The sequence below is a fragment of the Lissotriton vulgaris genome, chromosome 7 (assembly GCF_964263255.1).
Source record: "Lissotriton vulgaris chromosome 7, aLisVul1.2, whole genome shotgun sequence".
Lineage (NCBI taxonomy): Eukaryota > Metazoa > Chordata > Amphibia > Caudata > Salamandridae > Lissotriton > Lissotriton vulgaris.
The window spans coordinates 438,988,370-439,005,068 of record NC_141695.1 but is presented as its reverse complement, the minus strand read 5'-3'; positions in this window follow the sequence as shown (position 1 = coordinate 439,005,068).

The following is a 16,699-nucleotide window of genomic DNA, read 5'->3' as shown; positions in this document are numbered from 1 at the left end:
GTCTAGTAACAAGCCCCAATGATCACAGTCAGTGTTCAGTGTGGCAGGCTAATGTTGTAATGCTTATTCCTTGTTGTAATACTTATTATTGTTAGAATTCATCTGCATTATAACCTTGAGTATTCTGTATTCTGGTCTCCTTGGTGATGCCTCTGAAAGTCAGATTGAGGCTGGAGACTGGAGAAGCAGCAGGCATCGTTTGGTGGTGTTTTCATCAATAAACTGTTTTAATATTGATAGAGCGCGCAGGTCACCCGACTATAAATTTTTCAAATACTCACCTGGGCCAATAATTCAAATACACATTTTATTCAATCAGGTAACCCACACTCTACTACCAGTCTATTTTATCCACTAATTCCTATACCATTGATTTACCAATCCTTGTCACTGGTACCTATGACCACATGGATCAGGAGTTAGTTGTAAAGAAGGCAGCCAAAAATACAATAACATTTGCACTCACATAATAACCACAGACTCAGGGTAGGTTCAGACTCTTTATCTAATCATCATCAAAAGTCATGAGCCATAGATTAAAAGTAATTAGACTATCAATAACCAAGATTGGAAACAATGTATAACTATGCAAAATATATATTACGCCAACCATTTAGTAAGTTTGAAATAAAGGGAAGGTAAAACAAGGAACATGCTATTTTTAGAAACGGACTTTCGCAGCTTGACTAAAGGAAGGTAAAGAAAAGGAACGTACTAAACCCACAGTTCCGTAATTATCAGTGGTTTGGGAAAGAACTCAATTTGCAATATCGAAACTCAATTTTAGCATATAACTATAGGGAAGGTAAAAATTGGAACATACTATAAATTCAGATAATCAAGCTTAGCTTCTTAAAGGAAAAGGTAAAGAGAAGGAACAATTATGCAATCAAAAAATATGTTATAGCATTCAACTAAAAGGTGGGTAAGAAAAGTGGAACACACTAATAAAACATAAACATGAATTTATCATTTACTAAGGGAAGGGTAAGAAAAGGAACATATGTAATCAAAACTTTGCAAATCAGGGAAGGTAAAGAAAAGGACACAAATTATATTGACAATCACCCACACAGATTTATATTTACCTAGAATGGTGTGAAGACCAACCCTGGCCACGGGTCAGTTGGAAAGGACAGGAGAAACCCCAAAGATTTCAGTGCCAGTATGCGAGCAGGTGCAGATTGGTAAATCAGGACAGGATAACCCCAGAATTTGGATCAGGACCGGACCACCAAAAGTTAAGACCAGCACCCGCAGTTCGGTTGCAACGCCTGCGCTTCTCCCTTTCTGCAAGGAATCAGTCAAAAACCTCGATTGGGTTACAGCAGTCACCAACAAAGTGCTTCGCCAGCACTTCAGCTTCCCAGAACCCCGATTGGGTCAGTAAACCTCCCGACAGAGTGATCCGCAGCCCTCTGCTCTTAAACACCTATTGAGTGCGTTGGGTCAGTGACAGGTCAGCTATTCGGACAAGTCGGACAATTTCTCTAGCTAAGCTTACGCTAGTTATACTGTTTTCCAGGTCAGTGTACCAACCCCCAAATGTTGCAAGTGTAAGGATCCCCAATTTCGATTGGACAAAGGAGGAGGATAGGCCATCACACCTCCTAAATTTTAGACTTCAGCGTTGAATATTAATTTCTCCCGTTCCCGCCCTCATCAATTTCTTTTCACATAACATCTGCATTTTCACCTAACAATGGTTTTCTATTGACAAATACAATGTATGCAATTTGGCTTCTTCTAGTGGGGTCAGAAGTAAGCTTCCCAGGTGCATCTTGGCTGTGACTGCCATCTGGCTTGGGTTCAATAACGCAGAGTTCATCCTCTAGCTGCAGACGGTCATGTGCGGAAAGGACTTTCAAGATGGAGTAAAAAGCACCTCCCAGGCACAAAGATTGAAAAGTAAAGGAAACCGTTTTAGAACACAAAATAAAATGAATACACTGTATACCATCAATTTCTACACTATACTCATTAATTCATGATAAACTATAGCATTAAGATTAGGCAGAACGAACAGCTTAGCAAAAGCAGCAGTGCAAGCCTCTCGCATGTGAGAACACAGAACACAGAAGAGCCATATTAGCACCAGTGCGCAGATGCAACAGTTTCCCTCCAAAGCTGCGAGTACGTCATGTCACGTGGGTATGACAGACGAATGCTCAGATGAAATTCCTGCGTAGCAGCAGCCATTTTAAATGCAAGCATATTAGGATTAGTAAAACACATAAGCAAGCTTCACTCGGACACTCAATAATGATATAAAAGGGAAAAATTAGTAAGACAAACATGTTGATTACATAGTTAGCGTTATTCAAGGTTTATGATTACAAGCAAGTCGCTTCTCGTGCCAATCCTTGCTCCATCAACATCTTAAACGGTGTAAGTCTCTTTTGACACATGGCGACAAGGGAAAGCTTGGAAGGGTCAAGCTCCTACACCACTTTAAACCCTGGAACCCACGAAGCGCAATTCTTCACATTCTTCGAGTGTGTTTACAGCTTGTTTGATTTCAATTGTACAAGCATCACACGGACCGAAGAATAGAAGATACAAGATTTTACGTGTAACGTGAAGAATTTGTGAGTAACGTTATATTGACTTAAACTTGATGCCTGCTTTCGTTTTAATTTGCTTGCTATTATCGTTGGCAACGCAGACTGTTCTTGCCTGAGGATAACTATTTGGTGTTATTCACCTCTATTCAACATCATTTTTGGGAACGCTTTGATTTGCCTTTGGAATGTCTTGGAAAAACGTTTGGAGTTTACCTTCAACAGCTTGACTCGCGCTGTTTTCTTTCGACTTTCAAACGGCCAAACTCGTGCTGCTTCGCGTGGAGTGTTTCTTCATTCGGCATCATCGGCGCGCTCCTTCCACTCGCGCAGGAGATTTCCTCGTTCCACATGTCCTTACGCTGACGCTCTTCGTCATTGCGTCGGAGACGTATACGTGACCGCCATTTTGATTCTCCTTGACAACGTTATTACTCGCATATCACTGGAGATTTTAACCGGGATTAGCAATCGGAGTGCAATTGTTTCTGGAATTTGCGTGTTACATCAGTGATACGCACACTTTTTAAAATATTAGTTTTAAGTGTGAAATTTAAACCTTTTCTTTCTGCAATTTTATGGATTAGTTTGTGAGTGTGCACTTATAAGCTATATTTAAGCTCATAAGTCTGTTATATAAAGATATAGTTTACCAATGTTAATACCTTCACCAATAACACCTCTGCGATACAGTTCTACAATATGTCTTCATCTTCGATGAGTCGGCCTCCTGCACTCCTCTGTGAAAAAGGTGAGCCATTACTTACATGGAAAATATGGAAGAACTTATTTGATTCTTATTTAGTGGCAATTGGTGGAGAAAGGTTTTCGGCAATCAGAAAGCAAGCTATACTCCTTCACAATTTGAGGGTGGAGGGTCGTAGCATTTATGATAGTATTGATGAACTACCAATTGGGGATGGTTCTGGTGACCCTTCTGAAGTCTTTGAAATGTCAATGAAAATGTTAGAGAATTACTTTGGACCACGTATTAATGTTGTTCTTGAACTACACAAGTTTTATATGAGAGTGCAAGAGCCTAATGAGAAAGTTGGGAACTATGTTGCATCTTTAAAAGTTTTGGCAAGGACTTGTGATTTTGATGAACTAACAGAATCATTAATCTGTGACCAACTTGTCAGATGTACAAACAGCCCCAGAGTACAAGAAAAGCTTTTGTCAAAGAATCAGTCATTGAAAGAGGCCATATCAATTGTGGAAGGTATAGAGAAAACGTCCGGATGGGCAAAGGAAATAAAAGAACATAAGATCGCCAGAGACTGTTCTTCCACTCCAAGTAATATTCATGAAGTTTCTAGTAGTGCACAATCGACGGTGATTGAGGACAATATTTGTAAGGTGGTACAACATTCCAAGGCAAAAGTTCAGTTTGATCTTAGTAAGATAAAGTGTTATCGATGCAGGAGTGTTAGTCACTTTTCAAGTTTTCCTAATTGTTATGCCAGATCAGCAACTTGTTTAAAATGTGGGATGAAAGGCCATTATAGGGTTGCCCTGTGCACCACAAAGGTATTGATTCTGAGCTTTTGCCTTTCTGGCCTGTCAAAGATGAACTGACTTTAATGCTTGGTGAGAGATTAATTCCTCCTTTAAATTTAAGACCCAAACTGATCAATCTTGCTCTCGAAGGACACCTGGGTAGGAGTCTCACCAAGTCACGTTTACGTGAGAGATATTGGTGGCCCAATATGGATCATCAAGTTGAGGATGTTGTGAAAGATTGTTATGAATGTTCAGCAAATAACAAATCTAAAGTTGTTAATGTGAAATGACGAGCCAAACGAGGTAAGTCGGAAGCTCTTTATTAACGACCAGTCCCATTGGCAACTGCCAACCCTCCCACGTTCCGTGTTCCACGCAGGGAACATGGACGCGAGGGGAGGGTTCCATCAGATCAGGGAAGAACCCAACACACCTCACTTCCTACACCAAAGAAAAGAAGAAGAAAAAGAAATCAATAAGGAGAAAGGAGAGAAAGAAATTAAAGGAAACAAGCAAAAATGAAACAAAGAAATCAACATAAGAACAACGAGAAAACCAAAGCATATCAATACATGGCATAATCTTGAAACTTAGTGTAGCAGGGATTCCGTTCTCTTACAGAACTGTGCATAGAGATCAGGAACCTCAGTGAATTAGGGTGACCCAAAACTCACCTAAGTATCCAAAATCCCCTTACCGAGCTAGCTACAGTGTCTCATTGGTCATAACAAACTCCCAATGACTTAGACAAACCAGAACATGAACTTAGGTTACCTCAGGTATCGTGGAACACATGAACACTCTTTCTCTATATAATCAGTTCAAACCAGAACGTGGAGTAAAGAGGACACGTGCACTTTTGAAATATTTATTATTCAATGCAAGGTTCTCAAACGCAGTATCTTATATAATACAAAAAGACATATTATAAGAATCAGAGCTATCCGCATAGTTACTAGTCCATAATAAGCAAACGGTGATAGCATATTATAATGCTGTAATCAATAGAAATTAATAACACCTATTTCTCGCACTCCCTAATTAGCATACTATATTATATCTAAGAAGGTCTCATTTGGGTTTTAGCAGGGCGGGCCCATACCTCTAAATGTCAGGAGGAGAGGATAACATCATCTGCTGCCTGCTCTCTGCATGCGAAGCATCATCAAGTGTGTTTTTGCATTCTCAGTAACTCTATCTTAAACCCGCTTAGAGCTCAATGTTGGCAACAACTGTATTTGTGTTATGTCTAATGTGGTGCGAGGATCAGGCCTCCCAGCAACCTTGTGTTAGGGTATTCTTAGAGGGTTCAGCACTCAGTGTGCAGACAGTGTACCAAGTGTACCAAGCACAACTGATATCAGAGCAATAACATATTATTCTTGAATAAATCACATCTTTCGTCTAGGTTGAAAGCTACAATAACAATTATGTGTCGTGTGCAAACTGAAGCCGAAGGAAAATATGTTGTTTAAACATTTAATAAACTCATGCTAACTTAACACAGTATATAGAAAAGCAGTAACTATGTGACACCCCCCCAATGATCCGAGGACGGTAAAAAAAAAACAAGCCAATACTAGAATAGAGGCATAACATGAAAGCAGAGTTCAACAATATTGAGCCAAGCCAAATGTATGTAAATGTATATAAAAAAAACTATATAAAAATATGCACGAATGCCTATAGTGGCCAAACAAAATGCAATTAAAAGTCTTCAACTCGAGGCCAAGTATAAAATAATAGGCCTAGATCATATAAAGTCAAACGTTCGTAAGAAAAAGGGCACTTTTCAAAAAATTATCTAAAAGTCAAGGGTCAAAATAATGAAAGTCTGAAAGGCATCTCATGATTGGACAGAATATGCAAAATAGGCAGCAACAGCTTCCAACATGAAATCACTGTTGTCATCCGAAAACAGTTCAGCCATCCAATTAAGCAATGGTAAAGAACATACGTGCTCTTCTAGCACCGGATCCTCTAGCAACATCAGAGGACATGCGCCGCTGCGGGTATGTCCCATTGACCCATTAGTCCATGCATCGCTGCCAAGGCCATAATCCTTTCGCCAGAACAAACCAACTCGTGAGCAACTACGGGGCCCATCAGGTGATTAAAATCGACGTCAGGAGATATCGGCAAGCAGAGACACAAATGAATGGCCCAGTCGAAATCGCAGCTCAGGCAGTGAAACACAGGCTGGACACATGTGAAATAGGAAAATCGAAACGATAATCCAAATGCCGTGCTTAAAGTCGCAAGCAGCAGGGTGCCATAGTAATCAAGCATCCGGTTACGAAACAGTGTCAGAAGGAGCTGAGCGGCTTCTTGCGCAGGACGGGCATCCATGTTTTAGGAAGCAAAATAATATCAAAATGCCTGCAGCAAAAGCCAGCAAAACAGGGAATCCGCCAAACAAACTTGAAAATATAGAATGGAAGAACGCAGGGATAACACCAAAAACTTTTTCAAAGGTAGTCACGAGACCATTGCTAACTAATTTTAAAAAATGAGCTAAGCCAGACGTGGAGGAGGCATTAAAGATTTGATGAACTAATTCGCAGAAATGAAACGGCAAGTCAGTATTTAAAAGTGCCTGCACCTCTGTGCGTGTGTTAGCAATGTGAAGGACATACGTTTCACGGGCCGAGCTCAGGTCCACTTCCTTTTGAGACAAAAGGGCTCTTATTCTACTCATACCATTGAACTCCACTTTCAAGGTTGGGATGCGCGGCCAGATGGAAATATCTGAATTCCCATGTTTGGGAGGATATAGTAAATTTTTGCAACACACCACACGTTCTGATACAGTAACCACATAAGCGATACCGACCATTAACCCACAACACTCTTCGTTATTCAAAAGCAAATAACTACCATTTGTCAATAATGTAAATGTGGGAACAATCGCTGGTACTGGTGTGCCTTTCAAAACACAGGCTAAATTAGGCCGGTCCTGATTACAAGAACCGTGTAACTGGATGTGTCTGCATATTAATGAACGATCAGGCGACTGCGTGCATTCTTCACCATTAAGATTCACTTTCTTTCCATCTTTTAAACATCTGTATGTGTATGGTAGAGACCATGCCTCATGGAGGAATGTGCTGCCTAGTGGTTCATATCGCCCTATTGCAATATACCGCATACAATTAGTGAATTTGTATAAAGCAAATGGTAATGTAAGTAAACCATGGATTAGCCATGTTGCAGCAGCGGCTTCAGCCACAGAAAAGGGTAAAGATTAACTTTTCAATATGTAACATAGAAAATGATGCATCTCGCATTGAAAGCATGCGCTGCTTGTCAGTTAAATTAAATGGGGCAAAGAGGGAGGACACATTCATGTAACTCCAGGGCACACGTCCCGCCTTAAGAGTCTGTAGTGTCCATACAAATTGCATTACAGAACGCAATTGATTTTGACCATGGTATAATACGGACACCTCATCATTCACAATGTCAACTACAGAAGAAACAATATTATTCAACGTGTAAATTCGGGAAGAAAGCATGTTAATACTGTTATCGACTACTGTAAGTACTTTTTCCAAATTTGCTTGGCCAATAGCCCTTATGCGTTTAGCAGCCTCAATTTGTGAAAATTTCCAAATTTCATTGTAAACCGCATAAATCCACCGTTTTGATCTAATATTAGCCGGGCCTTTTATAAAATCATTTAAATCCACATTATCATTTAATTGAGATAGATGTAGTTTAACTGCAGCTAACGTGGAATGTTGTAACCAATTCTGACACAGTTTGCCCACAGAGTAAGTTGTGACAGTATGATCAGTTGCAAAACGGGGATCCGGCCTGACTTTTGTAAACCCTACAGTCAAACCCAGATAACGACGTTGGCAAGAATCAGCACTTCTATGCCACATCAGCCAACCCTTTGAATCCAAACTGGACACATTAAAGGATGAATTATGCAATAGAGTTTGTAACTCACGAATGGACAATTCAGTGTAATTACCCCAACCTGAATATTCTTCCAATTCGGGGATAGTTGGTGTATTTAATTTTTTAGAAGTAGACAATCCAAAGCATGTTGTTTGGGAAATAGTAGAATTTAGAAACAACATGTGATTCGGGATGAGACATGCACGTTGCAAAGCCTCAGTGCCTTTTACCTGCCAATCTTTGGTACCCCAAACCGATTTAAGGTCAATGGTTTCCTTTCATAGCTCGTAGCCATCTACAGCTAACTTGTCTAGAAAGGACTTAGAATACAGCAATTTTGTATCGGTAAGTCTAACTTTGGACATGGACTTTTGTGTCATTTTGAAATAAAATGACTCAGGATTTGATTGATTAAAGTTTGTAAAATAACTGTATTTCTTCAGAAATGTACTGGAGCCACCTCTTAATGGAGCTGGGCAATGTTCCCACTGTGTATAATTTACAGTACTCCTTCTGGAACTTGTTTTATGCAGAAAATGATTACCATAATGTTGAAAGCAAAACAAATCACCATAATTAACAGAATCTAAGTATAAATCCTCAGCATCAAAGGCAGCATAATATTTTAAATCAGAGAATAATGCTTCCACGGCCTGAATATCCCAATCATCAGAACGTATATTTTGTTTTACCACATCCCCCATGTTTACTCTAAGCACATTCGGAACATTAATCACTTCAGTGGGGCCATGTATTTGAAATCTAACCGCATCCCACACAATCCCATCAAGAACAGGCCAAGCAGTGATGTTAATTGTATTCAAATCTCTTTTCAGTCTGTTTGCTGAATGTGAAGAGGAAAGAGGGGCCAATGTTCCATTAAGGTACCGAATTCCTGTTCTTTCTTTGACATAGTGGCCATCGATCAGACGGAAAAAATAAAACACAAAACCATTTGACATAAAAAGATAAATTGAAAATAGAATCACCCAAATGTATGTCCAAGGGGGAACCAAAAAATGTTTTTTGAATAAAGTGGCATAAACTACAATATTGGAGGGTTTCTTTGAATGTACTGATACAGAGTCAAAAGAGAATCTGGATTGTGTGGCCAAACGGGTCTGCAAATCCGGCATTGATAAATCAGTTGGATAGGTGTAGTTCAGCTCATCAGTGTCATTAACAGGAAAAGTATTTAATAAAGGACTGGAAATAACAGGCATCTCGACGGACACCTCCGGCTCAGCACTAGAAGTAATGGCCAACACAGAATGCCTCACCATGGAAGGACAGGATACCGCCGGTGTCATGCTGTGAAGTATCGGCCACCCTGTGTGTCTTGACATTGTCAATTGAGATAAATCTGTTTTCCTTACGACCTGGAAGTGGTGGTAATATGACTGTTCTCGTGCCCTTCACTCCAAGAACTCGAACCGGTGCACGATATGAAGGACCAAATTCTTTCTTGTTATCGATCTTCTCTCCAACCAGTTCTCCAACTTGGGGTAGCCAGCCAACTACCGGGATCTGCAACGCATCATCCGAGGTGGAGGGCAAATGTTCCTTAGCTAGACTGTCTCTGGTCTTTTGTAGATCCTGTAAAACATTGCAATGTTCATCTACGTCAAAGGCCGTGGCCTGGGCCTTGCAGTCTAGACCGTCGAGGTCAGGTACATACATCTTGATACCAAAGAGCATTTCGTATGGGGTCCGCCCACCCAGAGACCTTCTAGGGAGATTATTAAGAGCACGCTGCACGCCATTGAGATGGGCCAGCCAGTTTCTGCCAGTGCCTATAACTCGAGCTGTCAAAGATTGCTTTAAGTCACGGTTCATTCGTTCCACTACACAGTTACCCTCAGGTCTATATGAAAACTTGACTTGGACCCCCAACGAAACCATAGCATGCTTATACGCCTTGGAGGCGAAAGCCGGACCCTGATCCGAATGGAAGGTACCACAGGCAAAAATCCCTACAAAGACATGCAAATCCTTAATGACAGTCCGTGAATCAGCGCTGCGATGGGGCCATACCCACACAAAGCGTGTGCATGAATCAACTGCTACTAAGATGTACTTATACGCAGTATCAGAAGAAAAAGGACCGCAGTGATCTAAATAAACACAACCTAGCAGTTTATTAGAAATGTACAACTGTGTCTGAGGCGGACGCGCAGCAGTTGAAGGCTTAATCTGCTGGCAAATGTCACATTGCAGGACATAATCGCGCGTCTGTTTGTACAGTGCCCGCCACCAGAACCTCTGTTGTAGCTGAGTTACAGTGGCTGAGACGCCCGCATGCGCAGGCGCCACACCTTCATGCGCCGCTGTAATCAAAGTAGCTCTGCGATCCGAGTTGGGAATTAAACGTTCGCCAACTTCAGGAATTTTCACATAAGGAACCTTATCGGGACTTAAGTGGTATGTGTACTTTGAAGGGAACCCCGCAGGATATTTACCTCCCTTCTCAGTGGCAGCAACAGCCGCCAAGATGTCATCATCTATTTTACTTTTGGACCGTGTAACTGCTGCAACTAAGTATTTTGATACTGCTGACTTCGCCGCTTCATCAGCAAGCAAATTTCTGACAGCGTGGACTCCCACACGCTGGTGGCCAAGAGTATGAACCACAAACACGAGTGGTAACTTTTCTTTAAGTTCCGCCACTCGGACCCAGATAATTTTATGTTTTATTGTGCTACCTTTGGAATCACGAAATTCATTCTGAATCCAAAAGAACAAGTTTCATTGTAAGACTGGACACAGTAGTAAGAGTCACTTACGATTAAAGTCGTCACACAAGGATCTACATACTCCAGTGCAAGCATCAGAGCACGAAGCTCTGCTAATTGTGCCATGCAGTCTCCAAGTGTCTGCGTGTGCACGACACTGGACTTGAACTCATCGTTCACCATGGCACCGACCACAATGGCGCATGCGGAAACGTAGGCATGTTTAGAGCCATGCGCAACCTGCGCCGAACCATCAGTGTAAATGATGCAATGGAAATCCTCCAACGGCCGCATTGCTAAAGGAGCCGGATGAACGAAGTCATACTGTAAGTACTCCTGCGACCGTAAAGTGGCGTCAAAAATAAACGTGACATCTTGGGATGTCAAGGAAGCAGCCCATTGTATCCACCGAGGGTGCAAAGTTTTGGAATTTGGTACACTGGCTTTCGTACCTGCCTCTAGGGCAGGACACGGGGCAACAACCAACATGCGTTTTCCCTGTGACAGGGCACGTTCCTTGAGAATTGCCATCTGCACAGCCGTTAAAACTTTCTCCACAGTGGAAAAACGCATTTCAGCCGAAGTGTACAAGTGTGACTTGTAAGCGATAGGTACTGTATCTCCTTCATTAAAAGTTAGGTACGTGAAACCTACCAACCCAGGGACAATTCTCATCACCAGGTTGGTCTGGTTATCACGAGTCTGTAAATATTCATAGGCGAGTAAATCAGCTTGCAAAGACTGCAGAATAGCCAAATGCTCAGGCAGCCAGCATGATTTGGAAAAAGATGGTTGTATCAAAGCATACAAAGGCTTGATACGCTGGGCATATTCCGGAATGTATGTCCTTCCGAAATTCAAGAAGCCCAGTAAAGACTGTAATTTTTTCAGTGTTGTCGGAGCACGCAACTGTGCGCATTTCTCCAGGAAGTGAGGAGCCAATTCTTTTCCTTCATTGTTTAGTTCATAGCCTAGAAACAACACTGTGAACTCTGTAATGTGCGATTTTGCAAAGTTAAACTTGTAACCCATGTCTGCAAAGTTACAAATAATACTGTTCACCCGACACAGATGCTCCCAAAGTTCGTCGTCTGTGAGATATATGTCATCTACATACGAACAAGCATCCGGGTCGATTCTCTCCAACAGAGAGACAATGCGGGCGGAAAAAACTCCAGGACTATTCTTATAGCCCATTGGGAGACGCCGAAACATTTTTTGGACACCGCCGTATGTGAAGGAAGTCCATTGGGAACTTAGACTGTCCAATGTATGGGCATAAAAACCGTTGGAAATGTCAAGCGTGGTTTTGAACCGCTTACGCACAAGACTATTTACAAGGGCAGAGCCGTGAGTATTCTGTACTGCACAGTTACGGCAATGCGAGTTTAAATGCCGTTTATCCAGAACCATACGATATGAGCCGTCCGGCTTGTTCACAGTAAAGAGGGGGTTATTCATCGGTGACACACATGTTTCAATTACACCTTGATATTCCAATTGTTCAAGGATAGCCGCGACTGAAGCTTTGGCTTCACGTCGTATGGGATATTGAGGTTGAGGCTGCGGCTGAGACCATAAAGGAATCTCGTGGCTTGGGGACAATTTATCCCAGCCACATTGATTGCGTTACACAGCCAGTGCAAGTGCCAGGGCCCACTCTTCTGCAAAGTGTAGCGCTTCCACTCTCGAAACAGTGTTCGCGAAACTGGGGAGGATCACCTCCTCACCTCGCGCAGCTGCAAGAACAAAAGGTGGGGGCCAGTCAGCCTCCGAAAGCAAAATGTCATACGTAGATGAAAGATTTTCCCAAAATATCCCATTTATGGTATTCTGTATGTCACCTTCAATCAACAGGACAATTTCAAAAAGTCTATCAGGGGGAGCAACTCTTGTATCAGCGGTTTCAATCACAACATAAGTGTCAGTCGCTGTCACCTTCAGTAGTGGACGGAGGGCAACTCTCACTATGGGAATCTCCGCCGCGCTGTCCAGCAAGGTCAGAGCCCACGTCAGATTCCGAAGCCGCGTTCTCACAATCTGGGGCATATCGATGCGCGGTTAAGGCAGCGCCTTTCTTCTTGGCAAACTGCGGTCTCTGAGGCATAGAGCCCTCCTGCTTGTCTGCACCGTTGCGCGGGCGGGGCTGACCATGTCCTTGCTGGCCACCCCGGCCCCTGCAGCCCCCTCCACCACCGATTGACAGAGCTGATGAGTCCTGAAAGGAACGAGGAGAGCGTTGGTCAGAAGCCTGAAACCGATCAGGAGATTTAATCATCGCGCGGTCGCGCAAATCATAAACACGTTCCGACTGCGCAGGCAAGTGAGACGCAGAGCGAGATGTCTGAGCCTGTTGTTGCTGTTGCTTACCCTGTTTCTGTTTTTTAGGCCAATTTTGTTTTTTATTGGAATTGGGCTGAACCGCAGCTGCAGAAGTCTGTCCCTGGGGCTGCTTCTTCTCTTCATCAGAAAAAGGCTTAAGACCCTTGGCATTGCGGCCAACCGTTTTATAAGCCGCCACAATTATCTTCGCTAACTGTCGGGGTTTCTCGGGATCGGGAGTCGCCTTTAACGCGTTAGCCACCTGAAAGTTCACTGCATCCCCCTTGACATTCGCAAGGATCAGATCGCAAACCACATCAAAGGTGCCACACAGGCGCATACCCAATTCAACCGCAGACTCCGGTCCGTGATCATCTTGAACACGCTTAAAGACGGTAGACAGATTGGACATAGACGTGGTGCCATAGCACCTCAAATAGACCGCTGCAAAAGTCTTACCCCAGGACTCACAGTCAACAAGCTCAGGGGCCAAATCCTTCAGCAAGCTAAGCGTTAGAATCCGGTGTTTCTCACCAGGAGTCGTATTCGGAAATACCGCTTCCAGCTGGTCAAATTTCTCTGTAAGCCAGAAAGGAAAATCATCCTTATCCTGGGGCTTCTTGCCCATTACGGAATTCACCATGACAGGACTGATTTTCAAACCATCCTGCCCTGCCGGAAGGGCTGCACCTCTAGGGGCTGCCCCTTGAACATTACGACTTGTGTAATATACAAGGGCTCTAATCACGGCAATAGCGACTACATGAAGTCGCCTAAGTTCACCTAAGTTACAAGTGCCGTGATTAGGATGAGGAGTAAAACCAGCCAAAGGGGGCCAATTTGCGCCCGGAATGGACAAAGGACCTAATCTCAGAGCGGTCAAAGAATGGGGTAGGGCGCCACCAAACCAAACTCCATGTTGCCAAACATCAATAGGAACTTCCTGTGCTCTGTACGGAGTATACTCAGCAGGTACAGGAGAGGCAGTATATGAGTGGAACACAACAGAATTTGCGTCCACCGCCGGAAATGTCACCCACGAATAAAACAGTTCGTAAGGGTAAGCATGTTCCGCACTCACCACCAGAACCACAGCCAAGCCGTCCAAAGGAACATCATAAGCCCGCAAATGATCATGCACTGCAATGTGACTATACAGCGGGATGTCCACGGCTTGTGCCATGACTGCACAGGACAATGAAAAAACAAAGAGTACTTTGTAGCACAACTGGGTAGTAATTCAAGGAATCCGTTTTAGAAAGATTCAAGCTTGAAAAGACCTATTTCAAAAATAGGTAGGTTTATCCGACACCACCGTTTTCCGGAAACGGGAATGAAGGGGTTACGGTTTGAATGATTTACTACTCGAGTGTCATGATATAAGACCTCCAACGTACGGGCGCCATGTAGCAGGGATTCCGTTCTCTTACAGAACTGTGCATAGAAATCAGGAACCTCAGTGAATTAGGGTGACCCAAAACTCACCTAAGTATCCAAAATCCCCTTACCGAGCTAGCTACAGTGTCTCATTGGTCATAACAAACTCCCAATGACTTAGACAAACCAGAACATGAACTTAGGTTACCTCAGGTATCGTGGAACACACGAACACTCTTTCGCTATATAATCAGTTCAAACCAGAACGTGGAGTAAAGAGGACACGTGCACTTTTGAAATATTTATTATTCAATGCAAGGTTCTCAAATGCAGTATCTTATATAATACAAAAAGACATATTATAAGAATCAGAGCTATCAGCATAGTTACTAGTACATAATAAGCAAACGGTGATAGCATATTATAATGCTGTAATCAATAGAAATTAATAACACCTATTTCTCGCACTCCCTAATTAGCATACTATATTATATCTAAGAAGGTCTCATTTGGGTTTTAGCAGGGCGGGCCCATACCTCTAAATGTCAGGAGGAGAGGATCACATCATCTGCTGCCTGCTCTCTGCATGCCAAGCATCATCAAGTGTGTTTTTGCATTCTCAGTAACTCTATCTCAAACCCGCTTAGAGCTCAATGTTGGCAACAACTGTATTTGTGTTATGTCTAATGTGGTGCGAGGATCAGGCCTCCCAGCAACCTTGTGTTAGGTTATTCTTAGAGGGTTCAGCACTCAGTGTGCAGACAGTGTACCAAGTGTACCAAGCACGACTGATATCCGAGCAATAACATATTATTCTCGAATAAACCACATCTTTCGTCTAGGTTGAAAGCTACAATAACAATTATGTGTCGTGTGCAAACTGAAGCCGAAGGAAAATATGTCGTTTAAACATTTAATAAACTCATGCTAACTTAACACAGTATATAGAAAAGCAGTAACTATATGACATTAGATGGCACAGATCTCACCCTAGAAGAAGATCTTTTGTGGGCAGAAGAAAACGACGGACCACACCTGTTGGAAGGAATAGGGTTAGAGAAAGAACCCCGGAACGAGAAGATAGGTCAAGAGTAGCATGAGTAGAATAGATAGCAGAAGGGTCAACAGAAACACCCATCTTCTCGCCCACATACACACCTTTGGATTGAGGAACAATAGAAATAGCACACTTGTTCCACACCTTCTCATTCTCCAACACAACCACCCGTTCTTTTACCTCTTTGACTCTTGCAGGAGCAGAAAAGCGAGAATCACCCTTGCAAACAAAACCTTGTTTCCTGACTCTCACCCAATTACCCACACACACAAGAGAAACTTTCTCAGAGACAGTAGCATATTTGGACTGAACAGCCGTTCTGACGTCAACGACACCACTAAGCTTAGTCGGATCAATCATTTTCCTGTACATCCAATCCTTGTTCAATTTAGAACCCGCAACTCTTCCCCTAAGCAAGGTAAAAGGAGATATTCCAGTGCTAATATGAGGAGTAGTTCGGAAAGCCCACAACGGCCACATGCCAAGATAAACCATTCACCAAGGCTAACTGTAGATGGTCCTTAATAACGCGGTTAAAGCGCTCCACTAAACCATTGCTGCGGAGATGAAAAAGAGATGTCAACACATGCTTGATGCCAAGTTCCCTAAGAAAATCTTCCACCTCCCGCAAGACTAGTTGAGTCCCATTATCTGTTACCAGCTGCTACGGAAACCCCCTCATGAAGAAACACTTCCTTAAGGAAACCAATAACTGAAGATGAATTAACACACTCAACAAACTTGACTTCAGGCCACTTAGACATATAGTCTACTAAAACCAAAGCATACAAGGGTGACCCACCAGAAATTCCAAACGGTCCAGCAACATCAAATGCCAGCTTAGACCAAGGCACATTTTTAACCAGCACAGGATCAATAGGGGACAGATGAGTGACTTGGGACTTATCACTGAGAACGCAAGCACAACAGTCCCTAACAAAATGCTCAATGGATCTATCCACACCTGGTCACCAAAAGTCCTCACGAATTCTGCGTTTCATCGCACGAATACCCTGGTGACCTTCATGAGCGAGATTCAAAATCTTTGCTTGCATGCACTTAGGAACAACCAAAAGACCACCCCCTATGTAAAGTCCCATCCACCAAGGACAACTCTTAACAAATCCTCTTAAAAGGTATTAACTCAGGAGAGAAGTTGTTATTGACAGCCAACCATGAACTAAAAAGTCCACAACCAACTTAATTTCCTCATCCTCAGATAAGGCACGCAACCACTCTTG